The sequence below is a fragment of the Phacochoerus africanus genome, chromosome 7 (assembly GCF_016906955.1).
Source record: "Phacochoerus africanus isolate WHEZ1 chromosome 7, ROS_Pafr_v1, whole genome shotgun sequence".
Lineage (NCBI taxonomy): Eukaryota > Metazoa > Chordata > Mammalia > Artiodactyla > Suidae > Phacochoerus > Phacochoerus africanus.
In genome coordinates this window covers 81056539-81081584 of record NC_062550.1, presented here as the reverse complement: position 1 = coordinate 81081584, position 25046 = coordinate 81056539, and the positions used below count along the sequence as shown (strand labels likewise).

General features: G+C 40.3%; 1 long non-coding RNA gene across 1 annotated transcript in view; it reads right to left on the bottom strand.

Annotated features, from left to right (window-relative positions):
- Nucleotides 1–25046, bottom strand: part of LOC125131433 (uncharacterized) — a 170586-nt gene that overhangs the window by 118531 nt on the left and 27009 nt on the right. Inside the window, exon 4 of the long non-coding RNA XR_007135919.1 lies at nucleotides 16724–16859. This is a non-coding gene — a long non-coding RNA (uncharacterized LOC125131433). The remainder of the gene's footprint in view (nucleotides 1–16723; nucleotides 16860–25046) is intronic.

Here is a 25046-nt window from a genome sequence, read left to right as displayed (position 1 = left end):
GATGTGGCAATGTGAGGCATATTAGTTAAAAATGGAACATGGGAGACTTTCCAAATAAAGAAATTAGGCAAGTTGCCTATATCATATCTTAAAATATATCTTCTTTTCTTCATCTTTCGGTCTCTCTTTTTCTCTTATCAACTTATAAACATGCCTATCTTGCAACTAATAATGCAGCCAAATACAACGGAGGTGGGTAGATTAAAACACTAACATAAAAAATTAGGTCATCTTCATTTTAGACATATGTGAAATTTGCTCTTTTAAAGGAGAAGTTCAAGGAAAGGGTCATTGATACTTTTTCTCACTATAGCCCAGGGCCATTATTCATAAGTGATGATAAACCAAAAGAATGAGGGCATTTTCTAACATGTAGGTACCAGTCTGCAAGCCTCACACAACAACGCTACTTCCTATAAAGATTTCCACATACAAACAAATTCCCCTACGTGCCATGAGAAATGCTACAGAGAGAGGCAACCTATAATTACACTTCCAATAAATGCAAATGCACAAAATAGTTTCAAAACCATCACCACGGATTTCAGCAATGTCTTTTGGTTTACCAGACTACATAATTGACTAGCTTGGACTTGACTTAAAAAGTCAAAATAAATGTTAAATCCCTGGTATGTTTGTAGAAGAAAATGCCAACAGCATCATATGCTGCTGATAATGAGCATTATGATAGAAAGTGCAGCCCTAGAAATAAAAAATTTCCACCCCCTACTTCCATCCTTAAAAAGTTATTGTATTTTCAGACTGTATGGATATAACCCGAGTATCAGCTGGGATCTACTTTCTCCTTGGTTCAAACATCCATCCCATGGGCCACTGAAGACCAAAGTCTACTCCAAAAATTCTAGACTTTTGTGGGAAGAGGGGGAAAGGGAGGGGCTTCCTTGGCTCTGAATACTGGCTTTGGCTTACTGTGTTCATGAATGGCTTTTCCTGTTAGTGCTGACCCTATTCCACTTTAAGGAAATGAGGTCTTCCCACCATTTTCAATCCAAAAACAAAAAAGAAGTTCTCAACACGCGAGTGTTTACAACAGACTTTCCTAAAAGTTGAGGAGTCGGAATCATTTGCAATGGCAGAAACAGAAACAATTTCATTCGATATTAAGCATTCTTGCGCTTAAGAATCCTTCAGTCCCCTCAACAGTTGGGATTTTCACTCACACGGCCTTTATGTTTGGTGGTTTCCCAGCATCACATCATCTCCCTGGCTGCTCTCCTCTCTCCCTTTCCATAAATCCTCCTCTACCCTTCCTTTCCTATGTCTCCCCAGTTCCAGTTCAGCTCTCTGCACATACAACCTCAAAAGTGGTTCTAAGACCACCTTAGAAGATTCAGACCCAATATGGTGCCCAGCAGAACAAGACATACACATACGTCTGAGTAACAGAATCCAGCTTCCTTGGAAGACAATTTGGTGTTTGCCCTCATTTATGTTATAATCATATTTGCTTGTTAAAATAATTTGGTGCAAGATTTGAAACTTTGGAGAAGCAAGATGGTTATGTCTTTGCATATCAAAATGTTCTTAGAATATAAAATTCAAATTGACCCAATACTCTAGGTAATTTTAGGGAGCCACATTTGCTCTATTTGTGTCTACGTTTGCTCAGTCCTGAAAGGACCATTTTATACACAGCCAGAGGATTAAGTGTGCTTAAAATTTTCGCCCTGACTTCTACACACAGTAAGCCATACTGTTGTAGTATTTTGAAGTATAGCCTCGAATACAACTATCTCCAAGTTGAATAGAGCCTACAAGCAAGATGGGAATTGTCTTAACCCGAGTGAATTGTAACATTTAAGAAAACATTTTATGCTAGCTTCCCATTGGTTTTTATGATTCTAATGCTGCTTTCCACCAAATTGTTTTTTTGGCTTGCTGTAGATTATGTAGGATTAATTTGTTAACAAATCTTGCACTTATGTACTGTTCATATTTTTCCAGGCATGCAATAAATAATGCTTAAGTAGTTGAGGGAAGAAGCTTTTATTCTCAAACATTGTTTATCTGGGGGCTTACAGATTCTAGTATCCAATTCTCAAACAGGAAGTGACTCTAGGTCATTTCACACTTTCACACAGACAGGTTTTCTGGTGGGGTTATTATTCTAACTATATCAGTTTGGGGTGAGTTTCACTGAAAGAAAGAAAAAAGAAAGAAAGAGAGAGAAGAGAGAGGGAGGGAGGGAGGAAGGAAGGAAGGGAAGGAAGAGAGAGAGAAAAGGAAAGAAGGAAAGAAGGAAAGAAGAAAGAAGAAAGAAAGAAGAAAGAAAGAAAGAAAGAAAGAAAGAAAGAAAGAAAGAAAGAAAGAAAGAAAGAAAGAAAGAAAAAGAAAGAAAGAAAAAGAATCTTCACTTAAGAGTTCCCAGGTTTACCTTTTTCGTTATCTAGCCAAAACCATGTTTCTGGCTAAAGGTGTCTCTTACTCACCTTGTTTTTCATGGTTTAGAGGTGCCCTAGAGGCAGAGATGATTGCTGAAGGCTTATTCCATCCAGCCCTATGAATCATTGATCCTATGAGTCCATGCTTTGCAATTATAACATAATGGAAGACATTATTTTATGAAAGGAGAAGCTATGACTTGTCCAAAAAAGGAATCTAGATTATAATAAATATAGAAGATGAATTAGGATACAAGTTAACAAACATTTCCTTTTTTGTATGAACAGGATTTGAATGAGTCATTTTAGATGGGAAAGGACACACTGAAAGTTTATTATTTAAAACATTTGGTTTATTCTTCATGAATAAATTATCCTAAATTATGTGGGTTTTGTTCTTAGAATATTAAGCTTTGAATAGAAGGGTTCAATGATTTCAATATTAATTAAAATGCATTTTGACTTATTACTTTACTTAAGAAACATATACGTTTTAATTTTCCTTTTCAAATTGATATACTTCCACTTAACTAACAAAAATTTTTATTATTAGGATAATATAAACACATGTATGTAAAAGAAACTCAAATGATTTACCGACATGATGAGTAGCTACAATTGAAATTAGGATCCTTCGTGAACCAACTGACTTACAGTAATTGTGCTGTATTTTTCCATCTCAGGCAGAACATTTTGGACTGTCTTATGAATTCAGAGTCCAGGGAATTCCACTGAGATAATGTCATTGACTTTGAGTACAAATCATAAGAGGTGAATATTATAATGCAATAATGTGAAAGTTGCAAGGAGTTCTTTCTCAGACTCCATCAAAAAACCTGCTAAATCAACAGTAGAAGAAACCAAGTGTGAACCAAGAAGGCAGAACTTTAAGGCATGTTACCCTGAATAGAAAGGCTTCTAAGTAACTCTGAGAGATGTAGTGTGAGCCCTCATGCTTCACTGCTATTAAATTCGTTCTGCCCATGAGCCTCTCTCACATATCCAGCAGCCCTGCATCACTTAAGTGACCAAAGACAAAGGTCTACTTTCAGCTCAATGGTACCCACTTCATTGTTCCTTTTGCCTCTTCTATCATCTTCGGTCAACTGATTTTCCCAGCATTCCACAAGCGTTGCAGCTTCATCAGAAATGGCCCTGCTTCTGAGAGCTGCACACTCCACTATGACTAAGAAACCAGGGCTGCCTCTTTAAAGGGCCCAGGCCACAAGAAAAAAGGATCATCTGAGCCATATTATGTATGTTTACACCAGCAGGCTGCCAAAATACCTCCCTGATATTGTCAAAAATGCGGTTGTAATTAGAGAGAGCAGAAGAAAATCAACCTCAGCCTGCTAACTGACCTGAGGCATCTAATTTATGTACATGTTCATTTTGCTAAAACATGCAAGCAAAGAGCTATTGGAGGCCATATGCCATTCGTTATGAAAAGCGCATTCCTTTAGTCTTCATAACAAAAGCCATATGGCTTTCTGAAAGTTAATTATATCATAAATATGCTGTAATAGTGGGAACCGTGGTCTAGCAATTGCTGGAAGAAATTTCAGGACCTGGCTTTCAGTCAGTTTCTCAATGGTTTCCATTCAGAACCTTGAAGTCATAAGCCCATTGTGCCTTAGTTTCCCAATATTCAAAGTGAAGATAATAATAATATGGCATCTAAATGACAGAATAAAACTGAAATGTTTTCCTACTTATAGGTAAAATAATATAACAAGCTATAATTCAGGTCAATAAAACCATATTTTTTGAAATACTAACAAGTTAATCAAAATAATCTCTTCCTCCTTCCTGTGCTTCCCTCCCACCATTGCTGGAATAATCTTTCTGGAAAACAAATCCAATTTTCAAAACTCCTTTGTTAAATGTTACATATAAAATAGCACTGGAGGAGTTCCCGTCGTGGCGCAGTGGTTAACGAATCCGACTAGGAACCATGAGGTTGCGGGTTCGGTCCCTGCCCTTGCTCAGTGGGTTAACGATCCAGCGTTGCCATGAGCTGTGGTGTAGGTTGCAGATGCGGCTCGGATCCAGCGTTGCTGTGGCTCTGGCGTAGGCTGGCGGCCACAGCTCCAATTAGACCCCTAGCCTGGGAACCTCCATATGCCGCAGGAGCGGCCCAAGAAATAGCAAAAAGACAAAAATAAATAAATAAATAAATAAATAAATAAATAAAATAAAATAGCACTGGAACTCTGGATAAATGGCTCTTTTTGGTCTGCTCTAGCCTGCTGTCCAGACTCATGTGCCAACAGTTTCTCCTGCTCTGGCACCCAGACAGACATACACATCAGGTCTCAAGATAGGCAGCCTTCACTGACATCTCTGTGTATTTCAAAGTCTGCTCCCTGTGCCAAGGATGTCCTACCTGCTCACCTCTACTGAACTCCTATGCATGCGTCAAGACCCGGACCATCAACCTCCCCTGGGTCAGGCCTTTGACTTTCTCAAGCCATTGATGGTTCCCAGCTCTGAGCTACAGTAGCACTTACTGTATACCTTCTTAAGCACTTATTACATTGTATAGTAATTATCTGTAAGCACATTTCTCTTGCCACCAGAATATGGGCTCCTGAAGGGGATGGTTAAGGCCTAGTAAGTCATAGGTGCTCAATAATTACCAGTTTATTGTCCACTTTTAAAAGACAGAGGTAACCAACTGTTTGACCTCAGGGGTCTAGTCTTTGGCTAGTTTCCACGTTCATTTCAACCTTTTACCTCTCCACCAGTAACATTTTATAACAGTCAGAAAATGATCCCTAAGAACTTATGTTCCTAACTACCCATGACAGACTTTTCCACCATGCTATCCTTTTGATGCAAGGAAATGAAATGATTTTAGAAAATTGTTCAACAAGGATTAAAGCCCAGAGATTTCTGGTTAAACTTCAGCTCACAGCTAACCAGAAAATTAAATGAAACACAAGTCCTCATTCCTCAAGCATTTTAGTTAATCACAGTTTTATGGAATTTTAATCTAGCATGGAGGCCGAAATGAAACAACACCAACAAGTCCAAGACAATTACATCTCCACGGATGTAACCACACTGGGTACAGTTGTGTGTGGCATAATAGTAATAATTGTAAATTATCTAACATTAAATTCTCATCCCTGTGATACTGAACATTATTCCAATGGCATGATTTGATTTTTTTAAATTTCATTTGATTTTGCTTCTGGTTTATCCTTAAAGGAGACCGAATAACCTCTCTCTTAGTCCATAGGATTTGAATTTTGTAAAAAAAAAAAAATTAAAATTAAAAAAAAGGTAGGCGTCCCAAGCACCCTCTTTCGGGAACTAAATCATCTCCACATGTGCTAAGAGTAGTTTAAAAAAATAAAACAGGACCATTTAGGTCTGCGATATGTACACATAACTTAGAGCAAAACCAGAGGAATGTCTGAAAGTCAAAGAGAACAGAGGGGAAAGAGTCTGGCTTACAAATTTGTTGGGAGCTATTTTGTAGGAAACAAGTTTTAGGATCTGATTTGAGGGCAAGGCCACAGGGAAATAAGAACAACAAAGACAAGAGGGAATCATTAATAGAGTTGCGCTCCAAAACTTGAATTTCCTCAAAATAGTTTCCAGATGGTTAAGACTGTCTTTCTATGTACAGTATTTTCAGGAGCTAAACAGAAAGTCATCCATTTGCATACGTGGTAATTTTTCAGCATGATGCCACTTTCATTTTAAATTGTCATTGCCAATCCTAGTCTTTTGATGTTCAAGACATCTGCCCGTGGGCTAACAGCACATACCAACTTTATCAGAATGTCAGAAACTGTCACCAGGACCTGGCCCCTCAGAGGCAGGATTCTGAATCATGGCTATGAAGCCAGTCTGTGCTTTGATGCTCACTTTCTTCCAGAAGGAGAGCACTAGCTAACTGTCTGAAAATTCTCTCCTTTCTTCTCTCTGCATCTAGAGATGCAAAGCATGGAACTATGGCAGAGGAGAAGAAAGAACAAGAGTAGAGAAGGCAGAATTTCTTGATTTTATAAGTCCTTTTCATTTTACTAGAAACAGATCCAGACTAGGACTCAGAAGACTAGAATCAGTCCCTCCAGCCTGTCTCTTTGCTAAGCTAATGAATCTCTCCATCTCCCTCAGTTTCTGTCTGCCTTCAACTTTCTTAATAGAAATATTAAGAGTATGAATAACCCCATTAACGACACATGAATTTCTTAAGAGTCTATTATATAAACACAATGACTTCCAAAGTATCATTTTTGTTACCAAGCCATGTATCATTGACAATTGTCCCATCATTTGACAATTACTTTTGACTCTTGTGCCTTAGACCACTTGGCCATCTGGCTACACAACAAATACTTTTGAATGCCTACTATGTGTCAGGCACTGGGTGCTGGAATTTAATGGTGACCAAAACATAGTCCCTGACCTCATGGACTCTAAGGTCTAATTGGGAAAGCAAGGACTGGAGTTTCCACTGTGGCACAAGGGGATTGGTGGCATCTATGCAGCTCTAGGACACAGGCTCAATTCCCAGTCTGGTGAAGTGGGATAAAGGATCTGGCATTGCCAAAGCTGTGGTGTACATTGCAACTGTGGCTCAAATCTGATCCCTGGCCCGGGAACTCCACATGCCACAGAATGGCCACAAAAGGGGGGAAAAAAGGGAAAGCAAGGATTACTTAATAAGTACATACATAATTACAAACTATTACATACAGAATTACAACACATACTTATCACGATCCAGAAAACACTATATTTTAACTATCAAATGTTCCTGTTTGTTCTCTAATCTGTTTATCAATTAACTTTAATGATCAAATGGTTCTTGAAAAATATTTTCCCAACAAACGGTGTTACTTGCCGGTTATGGCTTTCAGATAATGATCGGAATTGAGGTTTTCAGGAAGAAGGCGTTCTCCATTTAATAAAACAGAAGAAATGCTGGTATAAAGTTTAAAACAATAAAATAGAAAGTTAAGACCTGAAGGATCGATCTTCCCTGGAAGCTCCTGAGTCATATTTACAGAAAACCTATCTTTCAGTCTTTATAACATGAAGATCCTACATCCGTAGTGATAGCAGTATCCAATTCACTACATCTTACTACGTGCTAAGATACTAGTCTAAGCACTTTATAAGTGTTAACTCGTTTAATCGTTGCAAGAACCCTCTGAGGTAGGTGTAGGCAGTGGTCGCGCCATTATCCCCATTCTACAGATGAGGAAACCGAGGCAAGAGATTAAATAACTCAACTGCTGTCTCACAGCCAGTAAAGAGAGCCAAGATTCAAAGCCAGTCTATGCTCTTATCCACCATGGTGTAATGCCTCTCCTTCATACAGTTGGACTGCTGAAGCATGTTGAAAACTGGGCTTTGGGTTCAATAATTTAGACAGCATATTCAAAATCTACCTCCGCCCCCTCACACGTTCTGCTAGTGACTTCAGTATTCACATATAAAGAATAAATTCCACTTGGTAGCTCCTTATGAGAATCATAGTTTCAAAACAAAGCAAAATAAAATTTTCGATTCTTTTCTTTTTATTTGATTAAAGTATAGTTGATTCATAATGTTGTGCCAATTTCTGCTGTACAGCAAAGCGACCCAGGCATACATGCGTATACATTCTTTTTCTCATACTGTATTCCATCATGGTCTATCCCAAGAGACTGCACATAGTTCCCTGTGCTGTACAGTAGGACCTCATTGATTATCTATTCTAAATGTAATAGTTGCATCTATTAACCCCAAACTCCCAGTTCATCCCCTATCCACCCACCCCCTCCCCCCCCCCCCAGGCATCCACAAATCTTTTCAACAAAATTTTCAATTCTTTTCCATCAGACACCTACTGGGATTTTAAAAAGAAGTGATTTTGTAATTATTTTTCAAAAACAAGAGGCATAATGTCTCTTGTTTTAGCATAATGTCTTCTCCCATTATTGTTGCAAAGTAAGCTACACCTGGATTTCATAGAAGTTCTACCCAGAAGGAAACAAGTCTCTTCAAATTTGATACAATATGATGGGAAAGGGTGCCAGGTGGTCTCAACTTCAGACTCTAAGTTAAGGTGAAAAAAACAGACTGGAGCTGACCCCATTCTGTCTCCATGTAATTTTGAGACTAGAAATGTGTCTTCAGAAGATATTTTGATGACTACAATCTTTTCATCTCAAATCATGCTGCTTCCCAGGCTTCATTCATGCCAGAAGATTTTTAAGAGCAGAAGAAAAAGGAAACAAAGCAAAGAAGACGTGTGCAGGCAAGTTGGTGTAGAGAATGCTATTGACTTTTTTTAGGGTGGAAAGATTCTTTGGGGAATAAAGATTAAGCAATCATCAGAAATGAGCCTCTTCATTTGACTTGAGAATTAGCACAGAGACTACTTTTTGAACTTAAAATATCAGAAGCCCACATTGAAATAAAGACTGACAACAAACACAGCTAACCATTGATTAGTTGATATGCTTACAAGACAAAAATAGGAGTCTTTATGGGAGCCATCAAGATGTGTTGGAAAACAAAAGTTTTACTACTACACAGAAAATTGAGGACACTGAAAATTGCATGTAGTTATCAAAATATGTAAACAGCTGAAACCAAAGTAACACAAGAATTTTTAAAAGCACTTTTCTTCTCAGCAAACATTATCTGCTGGGTCCATGAAATACATAGAGTGCAGTGATTCTTCCTCATTTCATAAATAGGAAGAAAGAGCTTACACTAAAATGACAAGTTAAAACTTTAGGAAAAAAGAATATACCACAATACGTGGGTAAGCAGTCACTTCTTAGTGGAAATCTCCAACCTGAATCTCCTCAACTGACCATGAAAATGTTAGCTTTAAGCTTTAAGGGGAGCTTTTCTCTGGAAGGGGAGGGGTCAAGCTAAATAGTTGGTGATTGGAGTACCTACAATCTCAGGGATCCCATAAGATGTCTATGCCATGTTACACTACAGTGATCACATGCATAAATCTCTACAGGTATGTAAATGATATGAATAGGGAATCCTCAAGGCATTTAAGTGTTTGAGGACCCCACGAAGGTTTAGAATAAGTCCCATGTGAGTTGGTATCCACAATACACCCAGTGAACAGAGAAATAATGTATTTACAGTGAAATGTGTTCAGTGCAGCACTAATCCCAATAGCCAAGATATGGAAACAACCGAAATGTTTATCAACACATGAATGGACTAAGAAGATGTGGTACACACACACAGTGGAATACTACTCAGCCATAAAAAAGACTTAAAGAACGCCATTCGCAGCAACATGGAGGCAACTAGAGATTCTCATACTAAGTGAAGTCAGAAAGAGAAAGACAAATCCCATATTATATCACTTACTTGTGGGATCTAAAATGTGGCACAAATGAAATTATCTACAGAACAGAAGCAGACTCACAGATGTAGAGAACAGACTTGCGGTTGGCAAGGGGGTGGGGGGATGGACTGGGAGTTTGGGTTTGGTAGGTGCAAACTATTCCATTTAGAACGGATAAGCAATGAGGTCCTACTGTACAGCACAGGGAAACTCTATCCAGTCTCTTGCGACATACATATATATATATACATATATATATATGTAAGACTGGGTCACTTTGCTGTACAGCAGAAATGGTACAACATTGTAAATAAACTATACTTTAATAAAAAGTGTTTTTTAAAAGGGGGGGATAAAGTGAACTGCTCTGTCTTGTATTCATTAGTTAGTCACCAGCAGATAGATCAAACACAGAGTAGAGCTGTAAATGTCTAGCTCTGGGGTGTAGAAAAACTGCCAGAGATTTGTAAATAAATAACCAGATAAATAAATAAATAAATAAATAAGTTTATTTTTTTAATTGCTGCTATTTTAGGTCCACCCAACACAAGGGCTTTGTGAGTCTGCTTTTGTGTGACTTCAGACGCTGGTATGAGCACCCAGTTCAGGAATATGTGCTCTTGTTCTAATTATGGAAATGACTGGACTGATCAAATTACTTAACAGCATATCTTGCATGACACCAAAGAAACAATTCCAACAAAGGACTTTGATTTGATGATTGAGAATTGCCAGCCGTTTGTATAGGCCTTTGAAGAAAGGGAAAGCTGGACTGATGATAATAGCATTAACAAGAGCAGTGGAAAGTTACTTAAGCTTTAATACTGCTGCTGTGGTTGTAATTGTTTTCTCCTTCATTACTGCTGCCTAGTTTAAAAACTAGAACTCTTGAGAAAATGAGCTATATTACCTCTCTGAAACCTTCAAACAGAAATATTGATTTACGACTCTTTTTCTAGATATCGTTGTTGGAGGTCTAACTTGTATCCTATTTACTAGATTTTTAAATAAGTTCTTTCCCTACTTAAAAAGGATCGAATGAGAGGGAGGAGAGACACATGTGGCCTGATGCTGATAATCTGTCTGATTGGCCCATTCCCTATGTCCCAGATCCTGGAAATACCAACAAAAGATGTACCCCTGCTATCCCCTCATATTGGAGATGACTGGCCTGTGGGTGTGCAGATGAAGGAAGGTACTTAGTAAAGCACTGAGGTGGGAGAACCCCTCAATTGCTCTTGAAGCAGAGAACCCTGGCACCCTGGCAAGGGAAGAGAACAAGACTTCTCCTGGGGGTGCCTGGGGGCAAGGAGTGGGGAAGTCCGTCTCCAGATGGACACTGCACACATGCTTGTTGATTCATGCCCCCGGACAATAATTACAATATGCATAATAATAAGATGTCCTACTCTGGAGTTACTTTTACTTCCAAGTAGACCACGGCTATTCAACAATCCACTGATCAATCTTCCTGGGCAATGCTGTATCATTCTTGACACGCTTCCATTCCACCTCCTACCCAACACCTCTCCACACACACAAGCCCATGCCAAAAAGGTGGGAGAGCATAAGAATAACATGTCCACTTCCCAGCAGTCTACATTCAAAGATGCTGGAATCACATCGGTCGATTTATAAATAACCCTCCCAAAGGAGCAACGATGACCTTAGAGGGACACTGAGAAGGCATGACTCCAGATAGAGTTTTGTTTCTCTTTCTCTAGCTGGCCTAAGTTGCGGCAAAAAAAAGAAAAAGAAAGAAAGAAAGAAAGAAAGAAAGAAAGAAAGAAAGAAAGAAAGAAAGAAAGAAAGAAAGAAAGAAAGAAAGAAAGAAAGAAAGAAAGAAAGAAAGAAAGAAAGAAAGAAAGAAAGAAAAGAAAATGACCAAATTCATGAAAAAAGTTTCTATTTGCCTATAATTTATTGAGCGACCTGTGCTGAAATGCATAAAAAAATAGTGTAAGGGTTAACCCTAATTAGTTTATATTTTCCTGCCTTCCCAAGCCAGGCTTGCTTCCTTTCTCTGGTGACAGGCACTGCATTCTCTCCTGCCCTACCCTCAAAATGTTCCCAAGACAGACCCAAGAGACCGATTCTTCTTTAGAGAGAATGACTAATGGGGCTTTAAGTGGGCTCCTCTTTGGAATAAAGAGCTGTGTTTTGAAAGGGCAGGGATAGGGCCCAGGTTCTCCTGGAGCCTCTGAAATCATGGCTGCCTTTCTCAAGGATTCACACACATTCTGGAGTTGGCTTAGGTGGTGACTGCCAGGAGAACGTACTAACAACTCATCATTTGTACATTACTGGCATTACTTCCACCAATATTTATTTATTGGTTGCTACAGAAGTCTATTTATTTGCTGTGAGTTCAGCATTTCAACAGGAGTTTCCTGTTGGCCTAAGGGTTAAGGATTCCATGTTGTCACTGCTGTAGCTCGGGTTTGATCTCTGGCCCAGGAACTTCTGCATGCCACAGGCACAGCCAAGAAAAACAAAATAAAATAAAGGAAATCTGCAGGAGCAATGTCCTTAACCACGAGATGTAAGCTGGGTCTACCTCCTTGGATCCTTAGTTTTCTCGCCTGTAGTTTCAGACACTAGGCCCCCTCACTCTGGGAACACTGACCTAAAGGATGCTACTCCTTAGCTACACTGGGGAAGGCAGGCGAGAACCATGATGTCAGCAGGATGCTTGTAAGGGCCACCTTCCTGGCTCCTTCTATCCCCACCAGCTAACACCTCCAGAGAAGAGCAATGTTGCTTCCCAGCAAGAAAAACTCAGCCTAGAACCTGAGGGGTTGGCTTGACATGGCAACATGCTTGCACCACACAATCAGCATCTCCTCCCTTCCTTCTCCAAACCTTCTCTTCCCATAGTTCCTCAGCACAGGAAGTATCTGTGCTTGCCACAGGGACTGATGGCATGGGCTTGAAACCCATGGCCAGATCCCTGGGTTCAAATCCCAATTCCACCACTTAGTCCACATGACATATTGAGCAAGCTTTAATTGCTCTAAGCTTCACCTTTTGCATCCACGGAATGGATCTAACAACCGCTATGCAGATTAGAATGAGAATGAAATGGAATAATGCATGCAAAGCACTTAGCCAATATATATATATATATATTTTGTCTTTTTGCCTTTTCTAGGGCCTCTCCCGGGGCACATGGAAGTTCCCAGGCTAGAGGTCTAATCAGAGCTGTAGCTGCCGGCCTATGCAGGAGCCACAGCAATGCGGGATCCGAGCCGTGTCTGCAACCTACACCACAGCGGGATCCTTAACCCACTGAGCAAGGCCAGGGATCGAACCCACAACATCATGGTTCCTAATCGGATTCGTTAACCACTGAGCCATGATGGGAAGCACTTAGCAATATGCCAGGTACATAATAAGCACTCAAAATATAGTAGCTGATATGATTAATGAAACCACCATGTACGCAGTTGCTCAAATATGACAGGTCCCATTTTTCTCTTAGCCACCCTGACCTTATGTCCAATAAATTCTATCTTCTAAATATAGTTGAAGTGGAGTTTCCACTTCTTCCTCCCCATCCCTGCTGTAATAACATCTTTTCTACCATTATGACCTTCTAACTTTGTATACCCATTCTCTTCCTATGCCAACCCTTCTGTGCATTTCCCAGTGGTGTGAATATTCTATAAGAGAACCGTACTCATGACACTCCATTAATTAAGATCTTTCAAGGGCTCCACGCATTACCTCCTGGATGCAATCCCAGCTCCTCAGCACACCCCCTTCAAGGCCTAGGGCTGTATTTCTCGCTCCCCGCTCACCTTACACACCTTCCTCCCAGAACAATCTCTACTTCTTAAAAGGGCCCTTGTGTCCAAGTGCCTATGAACATGCTCTTCCTGGCACACATTCCACTCTTCACATGACAGACTCCCCATAGCCTCTAAGACTCAGTGCCCAGCATTCTAGTCCAAGAATTCTTCCTTGGAGTTCCCGTCGTGGCGCAGTGGTTAACGAATCCGACTAGGAACCATAAGGTTGCGGGTTCGGTCCCTGCCCCTGCTCAGTGGGTTAAAGATCCGGCGTTGCCGTGAGCTGTGGTGTAGGTTGCAGACGCGGCTCGGATCCCGAGTTGCTGTGGCTCTGGCGTAGGCCGGTGGCTACAGCTCCAAATGGACCCCTAGCCTGGGAACCTCCATATGCCAAGGGAGCAGCCCAAGAAATAGCAACAACAACAAAAGACAAAAGACAAAAGACAAAAGACAAAAAAAAAGAATTCTTCCTGACTCCTCACTCACATAATACACGACTTTCTTTTCTGTTTACTTGTCCAGCTCCTTCTGTTTAGAACAGAGCTTCTTGAAAGGAGAGACTGGGTACCTTGCCACATCCTGCATTGCAAAGGACTAACTAGGTGTTAAATCCACTCATTCGGCACACACTTACTGAGCCCTAGGCTGGGTATTAGATGCATACTTGCGCTCTTTCATTGCACAATCCCCTATGGTTTTGCCATCCTTGGTGCCATAAGGAGTCACACGCAGGATTTGACTACAGAAAATCTACCTCTTCAAGACTCTCACCCCAATGTCAATAGCTGCCCACTGGAAGACACAAACATGCATGTATCAACATCATCTAAATGTATTCTCACAACAACAAATGAGAAACCAAAAGTTCTGGGGATCTAATGCCTTGGCCAGCTTTTGATTGGCACGCTCAGGGGAGGCCATGTTCCATAGCGTTATAAGCTGGCTGTGGAAGTGAGACCAATTGGGGATCCAATCCCAGCCTTTCTAGGTAGAAGCTGTATGGTCTCACAAAAATTGCTTCCCCTCTTTGAGCCTCAGTTTCCCCTCCTGGAAAAGCATGGGAAATAATACTTAACCACCCACCTCACAGGATTGTGTGAAATCCAAATTAAAAACTGAATTATGGAAGTTCCCATCGTGGTTCAGTGGGTTAAGAACCCGACTAGTATCCATGAGGATGCAGGTTCAATCCCTGGCCCTATTCAGTGGATTAAGGATCCGGCGTTGCTGCAAGCTGCAGCATGGGTTGCAGATGCAGCTCGGATCCTGAGTTGCTATGGCTGTAGCATAAGCCGGCAGCTGCACCTTCGATTCAACCCCTAGCTTGGGAACTTCCATATGCCCCAGGTGCGACCCTAAAAAGAAAAAAAAAAAATCAATGTATGGCTTCAGTCTCTGAACCTAGTAAAATCCAAGGGACTCCAAATCATCTCAAAGCCCACATACTTTTTTTTTTGTCTTTTTTGTTGTTGTTGTTGTTGTTGTTGTTGCTATTTCTTGGGCCGCACCCGCGGCATATGGAGGTTCCCAGGCTAGGGGTCCAATCGGAGCTGTAGCCACCGGCCTACACCAGAGCCACAGCAACGCGGGATCCGAGCCACGTCTTCAACCTACACCACAGCTCACGGCAACGCCGGATCGTTAACCCACTGAGCAAGGGCAGGGATCGAACCCGCAACCTCATGGTTCCTAGTTGGATTCGTTAACCACTGCGCCACAACGGGAACTCCAAAGCCCACATTCTTAATCATTCTGTGCTTTTTCCTGAGGAAGGAGGGCTGGTGCTGATAGAAGAAAACATCTGAAGTTGCACAGAGAAGCTGAGGCCCAAATTGAGAATGCCTTTGTTTCCAGCAAGCAAGGACACCAAGAAAATTGCCTGTGTACCAACTCCATTATAGATGTTACCTAGAGAATTCTGATCTTGTCAGCCATCAAATAATAAGAGCTTGTGAAATGCGAAAGTCCTTCGAAAAATACAAACAGGCAGCATCGTTATCATCATTAATAGTCTAAGTTGGGACCCAGTGAAACTGTGACTCCAGTGAACCTGTGCTTATCTACCACTTTTTTCCTTTTTCTACCATCACTTCTTTGAGGAGGACATATGACCAAGACTTTTTTTTTTTTTTTTAAGGTCTGCACCTGTTGCCTGTGGAAGTTACCAGGCAAGGGGTCAAAGTGGAGCTGCTGGCCTATGCCACAACCATAGCGAGGCAGGATTCGAGCCGCATGTGCAACATAATGCCTCAGTAGGCAACAACCCAGGAACCTTAATCCACTGAGCAAGGCCAGGGATCAGACCCACATTCTCCTGGATACTAGTTGCTTCCTTAACCCGTTGAGCCACAGTGGGAACTCCAAGGACCGTGACTTTTTATTCTCTTGAACACCCACTATATCCAGGGTGTTGTTAGTTCTATCAGGTAGAGACTTTTGGTCCCACTTTGTAAGTGTAAGGCAACCCACTTCTAGGTGTAAATGAAATGGTTCTCACAGTTTATTGTAATCTTGAAGCTGTAGACAATCATATAATCATAAGCAATTATTAAGTTCATTCTATATGCTAGGTGCTGGGATTTTAAAGACTGATCAATTCATTTAATAGAAGGCCCCAGTTGGAAATCTGAGATTTAATGGGTTCAACTCCTCGCCTCAGGTCATATGCTGTGAGTGACAGAGCAAGAAATCAAACATATCAGAAACCAAGTTCTCTTCACGCATTCTGTTCAAAGCTCCTACCACACATGAGGCCCTGGACTATCAGGAAACAATATGAGAAGCACCCCTGTCCCGTCTTCAAAGGGCGAACCCTGTAGCTCCTTCTTATATCCCATCTTGGACAAGAGAGGGATAAATAAGTGGATGAGTTCAGTGGAGTAGGCACCGAACAAAACTCTGGTGGAAAAGAGGGTAAATCATTGCCTGAGATGAACTCTAAACCAAGTAGGAGAGGAAAGTGTAGCTGGGGAATCAGAAAAGGTCCCTGGAGAAGATGCCATCAGAGGGCTCGATAACCTCATCTCAGCGTCAATACACTATTCTTGTTAGAATCTCCACTCTATTTATAATTTTGACCTAAGTCCCAACACCTGTTCTGACTCCATCTCACAATCCAAGGAAAAGGATCTGGCTTGCCGCCTTCTCATTTTTGCAAAGTTTTTCCTGTCTGAGCATTTATTTTCTCATAATCTGCCTCTTACCCTTGACGTAGTGTGATGGCCACAGGAGCACTGGTCCACATGTTTGGAGTTCACTGAATCTGAGCCACAGAAATATTCCAAATGAGGTTGGGATGGACAGCAAGCACCTCTGGCTTCAGCAGGATGTGTCTTCCTTCTGAGGAAAATGGGACTTCAAATCAGAATGTGTCTTTTGGGTTGGAACATCATATTTTGTGATGCTCCACGTTAAAAAGCATGTTTTATACCAAGAACAAGGTTTTGCCAAAAGTTTAAGCCTTTCATTGGGTATGTTTGAAAGCATCCTTGAAAAAAACGCCAACGTTCAGTCATAGTCTTGGGATTATATTTACTTTTTAGTTGGGTTTAACAAAATTTCACTCTTTTGTTAGTTCTCGTGTTGGTGGACTATTCAAATAAGTTAAAAACAACCTGAAAATGTTTAGTATGAGTATGAAAACACTTGTGCATAAACCTATATATCTCATTCAAGAGGTAAACAATTGCATCCCCTTATACTATTAGGTATTCCTGGCTTTGAGAGGCTTTGAGTTGTATAGCTTTGAAAACAAACACTTGAAACTCTGCATGAGCAGATCATTGCTTGAGGTCTGCATATATTTGCAGGCTACAGTGACACAGCTTTTATGCAATTCTGTTCTCATTTTCATAGGACCCTAGAGCTGTAGCATGTGCCCGAAGCACAACGATATGGTCAAAACTGTGCCCTGCTCCCCTGTCCTCAATCTCTCTGCATCCCCGGCCGCCAATCCATCCACTTCAAGGCAGCCAGAGCTATGTCTCAATGATGCCGATCTGGTCAAGCCCTTACTCTATCAGAACCTCCCTTTCACTTACCGGATCAAGTTCAAGCTCCCTCGGGAGGATGAAGTTCTGCCACAGTGTTTCAACCTGAGCTTATCCACCTTCCCCAGCTGCTCTTACACACCTCAAGGTTTCCAGGCTGCTGGGACATCTCACCTCAGCAAGCCCTTCCTCACCTCTGTGCCCTTTGCCCGGGCTACCTCTCTGCCTACAGGTTCCATCCTCTCTGCAGTTCTCCTGGCAGCATTTGTATTTGCCCTTTAAGACCAAATTCAAACATCCATGTCTCTGCGATGGCTCTCTGTCACCTCTCTTGCCATACACCTTCTCTCTGGGATCCCACCATCCTCTGGGCCCGTCCAGTGTATGACATTTCACAGACTACACTATCACTACATGTCCTGCCCCACCCCTTACACCGAGAATCCCAGAGGGCTTGATTATTTCTTCCCCAGTCTTTTACACAGCGCTTCTCCATCCTCAAAGTAGATGCCCAATAAACATCTGTTGAATAAATAAATGACCACAATAGGTGGATTTTTATCTTTGCCTTCTTCTACCCTTCCCCCATCACCAGCTGCCCTTTCTCAGGCTTCCCTTCTCTTCTTCTCCCAGCCCCCACTCCCCAGACAACTCCGTCCCTCCAGCCCAAGCCGCCCAGGTTTGACCCAACCATCAGCATCAACACTTGCTCTCAGGAAATGTTTTGAAAAATTCACAAGGCTGACCATGTGTCAGCCTTCACTTTTTTTTTCTTTTAATAATTTGCCAGGTGACAAAATCTTGAGCCAAAATAATAAATCTCTAATTGTGGAATTTAATCCTGATCAGAGGCTCTTGCACACAGTCTCTGCCCCCACACTGTGGTGTTTTATGTAGGCGTTGCCTTTTCCTGATTTTTAGAGGCAAAGGAATCTCTGCAAACTCTCAACTGTGTGATCTGGGGCCCTAGGAAGTCAGTCTGCCTCGAACTAAATGGTCCAGCCATTCTCCTAGAACTACCACATAATTATAAATCTTTCACTATTTGAAAGATTGAAATACTTGAAGGCTCCACATTCAAAAGATAAGGAAGTCTTTGTGAAAAGATTTAAACTCAGCAGCTCTGATTTAAATACTAATTAATTATTTTATCTTTATTTGGTGAACTATTTAATATGTAGGTATTTCCTAATAGGGGAAGGGAGACTAGGATCATTAAAATCTTAATAAGAGCTGAGCAGAGAAAAACCCTTCTCTAATTGCCTCTCAGCAAATAACAAATTAAAGGGCAAACGGTAAGAAAGATGAGCTCAGAAGAGTAACGAATGGAGTTGAATAAACATCCAGCTGGGTTTCCAAGGAATTCTGAAAGCTCCCTGAGTGTGTTGCAAGTCACATTTTTAAGAAGATAAAGGCTGGATGGTGAGTTTTACCATGCCTGCACATCAAAAGAGTGCATGATCTATACGGAGGTGATCCACACTCCCCAATTTCTGTACATTGGAATACTTGTGTTAAAAACAGATAAAAATAGGGGCTGCCTGCCACACCAGCCCCACGCCAGAACGGCCCCTTGGACCAAGGCCATACTGCCGAAGCAGAGAAGTCAATTAGAAATCCGCTGGCATGCAAACTATTACATTTCAAATGGATAAGCGATGAGATCCTGCTGTACAGCACAGGAACTCTATCCAGTTTCTTGGGATGGACCATGATGGAAGACAGTATAAGAAAGGGAATGTGTGTGTATGTATGACTGGGGCACTTTGCTGTACTGCAAGAATTGGCACAACACTGAAAGTCAACTATACTTTAATAAAAAGAGGAAGGAAAGAAGGAAGGAAGGAAGGGAGGAAGGAAGGAAGGAAGGCAGGCAGGCAATCATCTGGCCATTGGGCAGTGAAAGCCTTCCACCTACTGAGTCAAAGTAAGTCTCTGCATTTTACCTTCCTTTTCCGAATTCACTACATGGTGACTCAACCCTGCTCAGACAGTAAAAGCAATATTCTAGATGTTCTTGTCTTCCAGACATGTAACAATATGATGCAATATTGAGGACCAGAAATCAAATGAGATCATGGGCGAGGAGAAGCATTTAAAACCCAAAATACCTCATAAATATCAGGTGGCAGTATTACTGCAATGGGGAGACACAGCACCACTTGGCTAGTAGAGATGATGGTTAAATTGTCAAACACAGGCCCCCATATGGATGGGCAAGTCAATACAAGCCACCTCTCTCCTGCCCAATTTAACTAGGCTGTAATCCAAGAAAACAATGCTATATTTGAATATCAGAAAAAATCTATTTAAGACGTTTGATTATACTATACTGTAATTAGTAATGTATAGAATAGAATGGAATGGAATGGAATAGAATAGAATAGAATAGAATAGAATAGAATAGAATAGAATAGAATAGAATAGAATAGAATAGAATAGAATAGGCTTGGAATCAAGAAAAATGCTTCTGAGTTCCATGTCAGGCTCCCAAGAGCTTGTTTACCCACCCCTTTTAGTGAAGATTCACTTCCTAACTCCCCACTCCCTGCATCCCACACTGCCCCCAGTGGAACTAAGGTCTGGCAACAGAGATACATCTCCTGGGATCATTTAAGCATGGAAAAGGGACAAAGAGTTACTCAGTCCAACCCTCTGATGAGGTACAGTGAAAAATAAAAGAACTCAAGCATGTGGAACATGTAGCACATATTAAGCCCTCAATAAAAGTTACTATTCGTAGTACTAACAGTAATATCTTGGAGCTATTTAGTGGCAGGGCTGCGACTAGAACCCAGTCTCTACTCTTGATTTTTCCCATAAGACTGGGACCTCCCACTGTGAAAAGACTAAAGAGGGAGGCTTTGAAAAATTATTTTAAAAGAGCTAATAATTTCCAAGCTATTTATTTTATTGCAAATTCCACAATTTATATGCTCAGATAGTCTGGCTTAACAATATAAACAGATAAAGTTTGATTTATTTCAGATCCCCAAATTATTTTTCCCTCTTCCTTTCACAAAGAGTCCAGGCATAAAAAGCAAATGTGGTAAAGAAAACCCCTGAATGATTACTTTCATTAAAATTATGTTTGCTTGAAAATTACACAATAAACCTTCATATCGCAGGACGGCAGCTGTTCAATTTGACAATAACCAGCACCTACAGATCTATTTTAACAAATATACTCCCACGAGGTAATCCAGGTTTTACGAAATGCTATGGTTCCTGGAAAAAAAGCTGGGAGCCATGTCCTCCTGAGCCTTATCCCAAAACAAAACAAATGAAACAAGAAAATTGCTCTTCCTTTTCCCCCAACACAACAGTAAAATATCTTCCTCCTAAAGTATTTCAGGGGATACCCAGGATAGTTCATTTTATTGTACTCTCTGTACAAATAAATTGAATTATTTGACTCTACCTGGCCACCAAAAATAGGTGTGGTCCTAGAACCTCTCAGCCTAAAGAACATGGTTATGACTTGAAAGAAATCAAGCACTGGGCAATGATAACAATGATAAAATTCAAGTAACAATGATAAGAGTGATCATGATAATAAGCGGGATCGGAGTTCCCTCTGTGGCTCAGCAGTTAACGAACCCGACTAGGATCCATGGGGATGCGGGTTGGATCCCTGGCCTTGCTCAGTGGGTTAAGAATCCAGTGTTGCCCTGAGCCGTGGTGTAGGTCGCAGACATGGCTCAGACCCTGAGTTGCTGTGGTTGTGGTGTAGGCCGGCAGCTGTAGCTCGGATTCAACCCCTAGCCTGGGAACTTCCATATGCCACAGACACAGCCCTAAAAAAGTAAGTAAGTAAGTAAACAAATAAATAAATAAATGAAAATAGGATCACATGGAGAGATTTTTGCGAAAAAAAAAAAAAAAAGAGTTCCATGATCAAATTAAATTTCAAAAACTCTTATTCGAACAAATTAAACCAATAAAATTAACCAAATTTCATTATTGCAATATCCTCTAAGGCTTCAGTTTCCCCAATGTGAATTGTTTCTCCCAGAAAGCGGAATGATATGTAGCAATTTGCAAGCATTTCTTTGCAGAGAATCAATTGGAGCTGGTATTTCATAGAACCCATTTTGGAACATTCTGATTTAGATTATAGGCAGATGCTTAAAAACACCCTCTAATATTAACGTATTGTATGAATATGTTCTTATATTAAATCCTTAGTACATATCAGTTATAAAATCTTAAAATAGATAGCTAACCATTATCTAAAGGAATTGAATTTATATTGGTGGTGATAAGAAAATTCACCACTTCTTACCAGGAAGATTACAGCTTGTTTCTCCCTGCCTACATTTAGTTTTTATTGCAGCTTTAAATTTGTTTTTTTGCTCTGTTTTGCTTTTCAGGGCCACACTCATGGCATATGGAGGTTTCCAGGCTAGGGGTCAAATTGGAGCTACAGATGCTGGCCTATGCTACAGCCACAGCAACGTGGGATCAGAGCTGTGTCTGCGACCTAAGCCACAACTCAGGGCAATGCCAGAGCAAGGCCAGGGATTGAACCCGCCACCTCATGGTTCCTAGTTAGATTCATTTCTGCTGCACCACAGTGGAAACTCCCTATTGCAGCTTTAAATTTTACATGGAGAAAAAGAACACTTTTTCCCTTTTCCAGGTCACTAATATTCACTGCAGTCAGAGGTGCCCTTGTTGAGGCAATGTAAGCATCAGTATTAAATTTTGAACATATTTTTGAATTATTTGATTTTGATAAGAGTTGCATGCCTAATGTAAAAAATTTGGCAAAGCCAGAAATGATTTTTTTTTTAAAATAAATTACCAAAAAATTTCAAAATGTAGGGATAAACTTTGATATATTTCCGTTCACAACTTTGTCTCTAATTTTTTCACATGCTAAGCATTTTCTCTTGGTATTTAAAAGAATTATTCAAAAGCATTATTACCCAAGGTTACACATGGTGGATTGAATTCATGTGTTCATCCTCTTCACCTCCCATTAAAAAAGGGAAAATTACCAAAAAAAATTGAAGAGTAACAAAATTTGGCTTTTTCAAGATAGAAATTGCACTAAGGCATAGGAAGTGCCTTAGTAGAACAGAAAAAGCTGAAACAAGGGAATTTTGTCAAACTCAGAGAAAGTTCATTATAGAATCCTCCCCAAAGGGATTCACAGAAAGTAGAGGTGAGACGTGGAGCTGAGCACAGGAGAACCGTATTAGGAGGAAATACCCAGGGCCCACTGGGCACAGCCAAGGGACTATCCTTTCCCACCATATAGACACAATGATTACTCTCTGGAGAAAATAATCCAGAGAACATCCTGGACATGGGATTGCCCCGCCTGGCAAGTTAGGAGAGAAGCCAGAGGTGACACAAGTTACTAAAATGGGAATTTGAAAAATCTGTAAATAAAAAGATGAGATTCGCACCCCTACCCCCACCCCAGAACACTAGCAGCTAAGCTGGTACAAGTAAGGCAACCAACTGGAAAGTCCTTCCATGGAGAAATAAAAACTAAACATGACCTAGATGCTTAAAAGGCCACAGGTACTAATATCTGTGGACCAATTAACAGAAAAAGTAACACTCAGCCCTATCATCCTGCATTGATGCCATATGCTTAGTTTCCAACCAACTTTGTCATGCCTCACTCTTAAATGTGAACGGAGAAATCTCCAGACATGTTTTCCCCCATGAAAAACAAATAGGCATTAAAAACGAGAGCTTAATGGAACCCAACACATTTGAGGAAAGAGGATAAATCACAAAATAAAACTGTATACATAAGATACATAAGATACATACATACATAGAGAAGATATACATACATGTATACATACATAAGATATACGTATATCCTATACATGTATACATAAGATTATACTTCAGAGAAGATACAAAAACCATGAAATAATAAACAGAATATGGGGCTGGGAGGTAGAGGAGAGGAGAAAGAAAGGAAAACTCAGAACAAGAAAAACATCATCAGAAATTTTAAATTGCAACTAGAGATTCTCGTACTAAGTGAAGTGAGTCAGAAAGAGAAAGACAAATACCATATGATAACACGTACATGTGGAATCTAAAATATGGCACATATAAACCTATCTACAAAAGAGAAAGAGACTCACAGGCATGGAGAAAAGACTTGTGATTACCAAGGGGATGGGGAGGGAGAAGGATGGATGGGGAGTTTGGGATTAGTAGATGCACTGTTACATTCAGAATGTATAAGCAACGAGGTCCTGCTGTATAGCCCAGGGAACTATATCCAGTCTTTTGGGATAGACCATGATGGAAGGTAATATAAGAAAAGGAATGTGTATATATACATATATATACATGTGTATGTGTATATATATATACATATATATACACATACACACACACAGACACACACACACATATATATATGACTGGGTCGCTTTGCTGTACAGCAGAAATTGGCACAACATTAAATCAACTATAATTTTTAAAAATTGAAAATAAAAAATTTTAAATACTATAAACAAAAAAAAAATCAATAGGAAGCTTGGAATATAATGAAGAAATTTCCCAGAGAGTAGAACAAAAAGACAAAAAAAAAAGGATGATTGAAAGAAAAATGAATGAAGAAAAATAAGCAAAGTCCGACATCTACCTAAAAGGAATGCTGGGAAAAAAATAAAAGGAAACAGGACAAGGCATGTGTGATATAAGAATAATTATATTTTTAGGTACATATAGTCTTTAAAACAGACTAGTTTTTAGGGCAGATTTAGCTTATAGCAAAACTGAGCACAAAGTAGGGAGTTTCCACATACCAACCCCCCCACACACACACATCATAGTGGGACATGTGTTACACAATCAATGAACTGAGATTAACACATCATTGTCACTCAGAATCCAGAGTTTACATTAGGGTTCACTCTTGGTATTGTATGTTCAATGGATTATGACAAAATAATAACCTGTATCCTCCGATATAGTTACCATACGGAGTGTTATTCTATCTTCAAAAATCCTCTTTGTTTCACTAGTCATTCTTTCATCCTCCCTAGCTGATGGCAACCACTGCCAGTTTTCTTATCACTCATAGTTTTCTTATCACTTCTTTCACTCAGTAATATGCATCTAAATTTCCTCCACGCTTTTCATTACCTGATAGTTCACTTCTTTTCAGTGCTGAATATTCCATTGTCTGGATATACCTTTGTTTCCTTATCCATTCACCTACTCAAAGACATTTGTGGTTGTTTCCAAGCTTTGGCAATTATGTACGAAGGTACTGTAAGCATTTGTGTGCAGGTTTTTGTATAAATATATGTTTTCAGCTCCTTGGGATAAATACCAAGGAGTGTGAGCACTGGATCATGTGGTAAGAGTATGCTTAGTTTTCTAAACAACTGCCAAACTACCTTCCAAGTAGAGGTACCATTTTGCTTTCCCATCAGCAGCGAATGAGAGTTTCAGTTGCTCTACATCCTTGTCAGCATTTACTGTTGTCAGTGTTTTGGATTTAAGCTATTCTAATAGATGTCTATTGGTGTCTCATTGTTTTAATTTG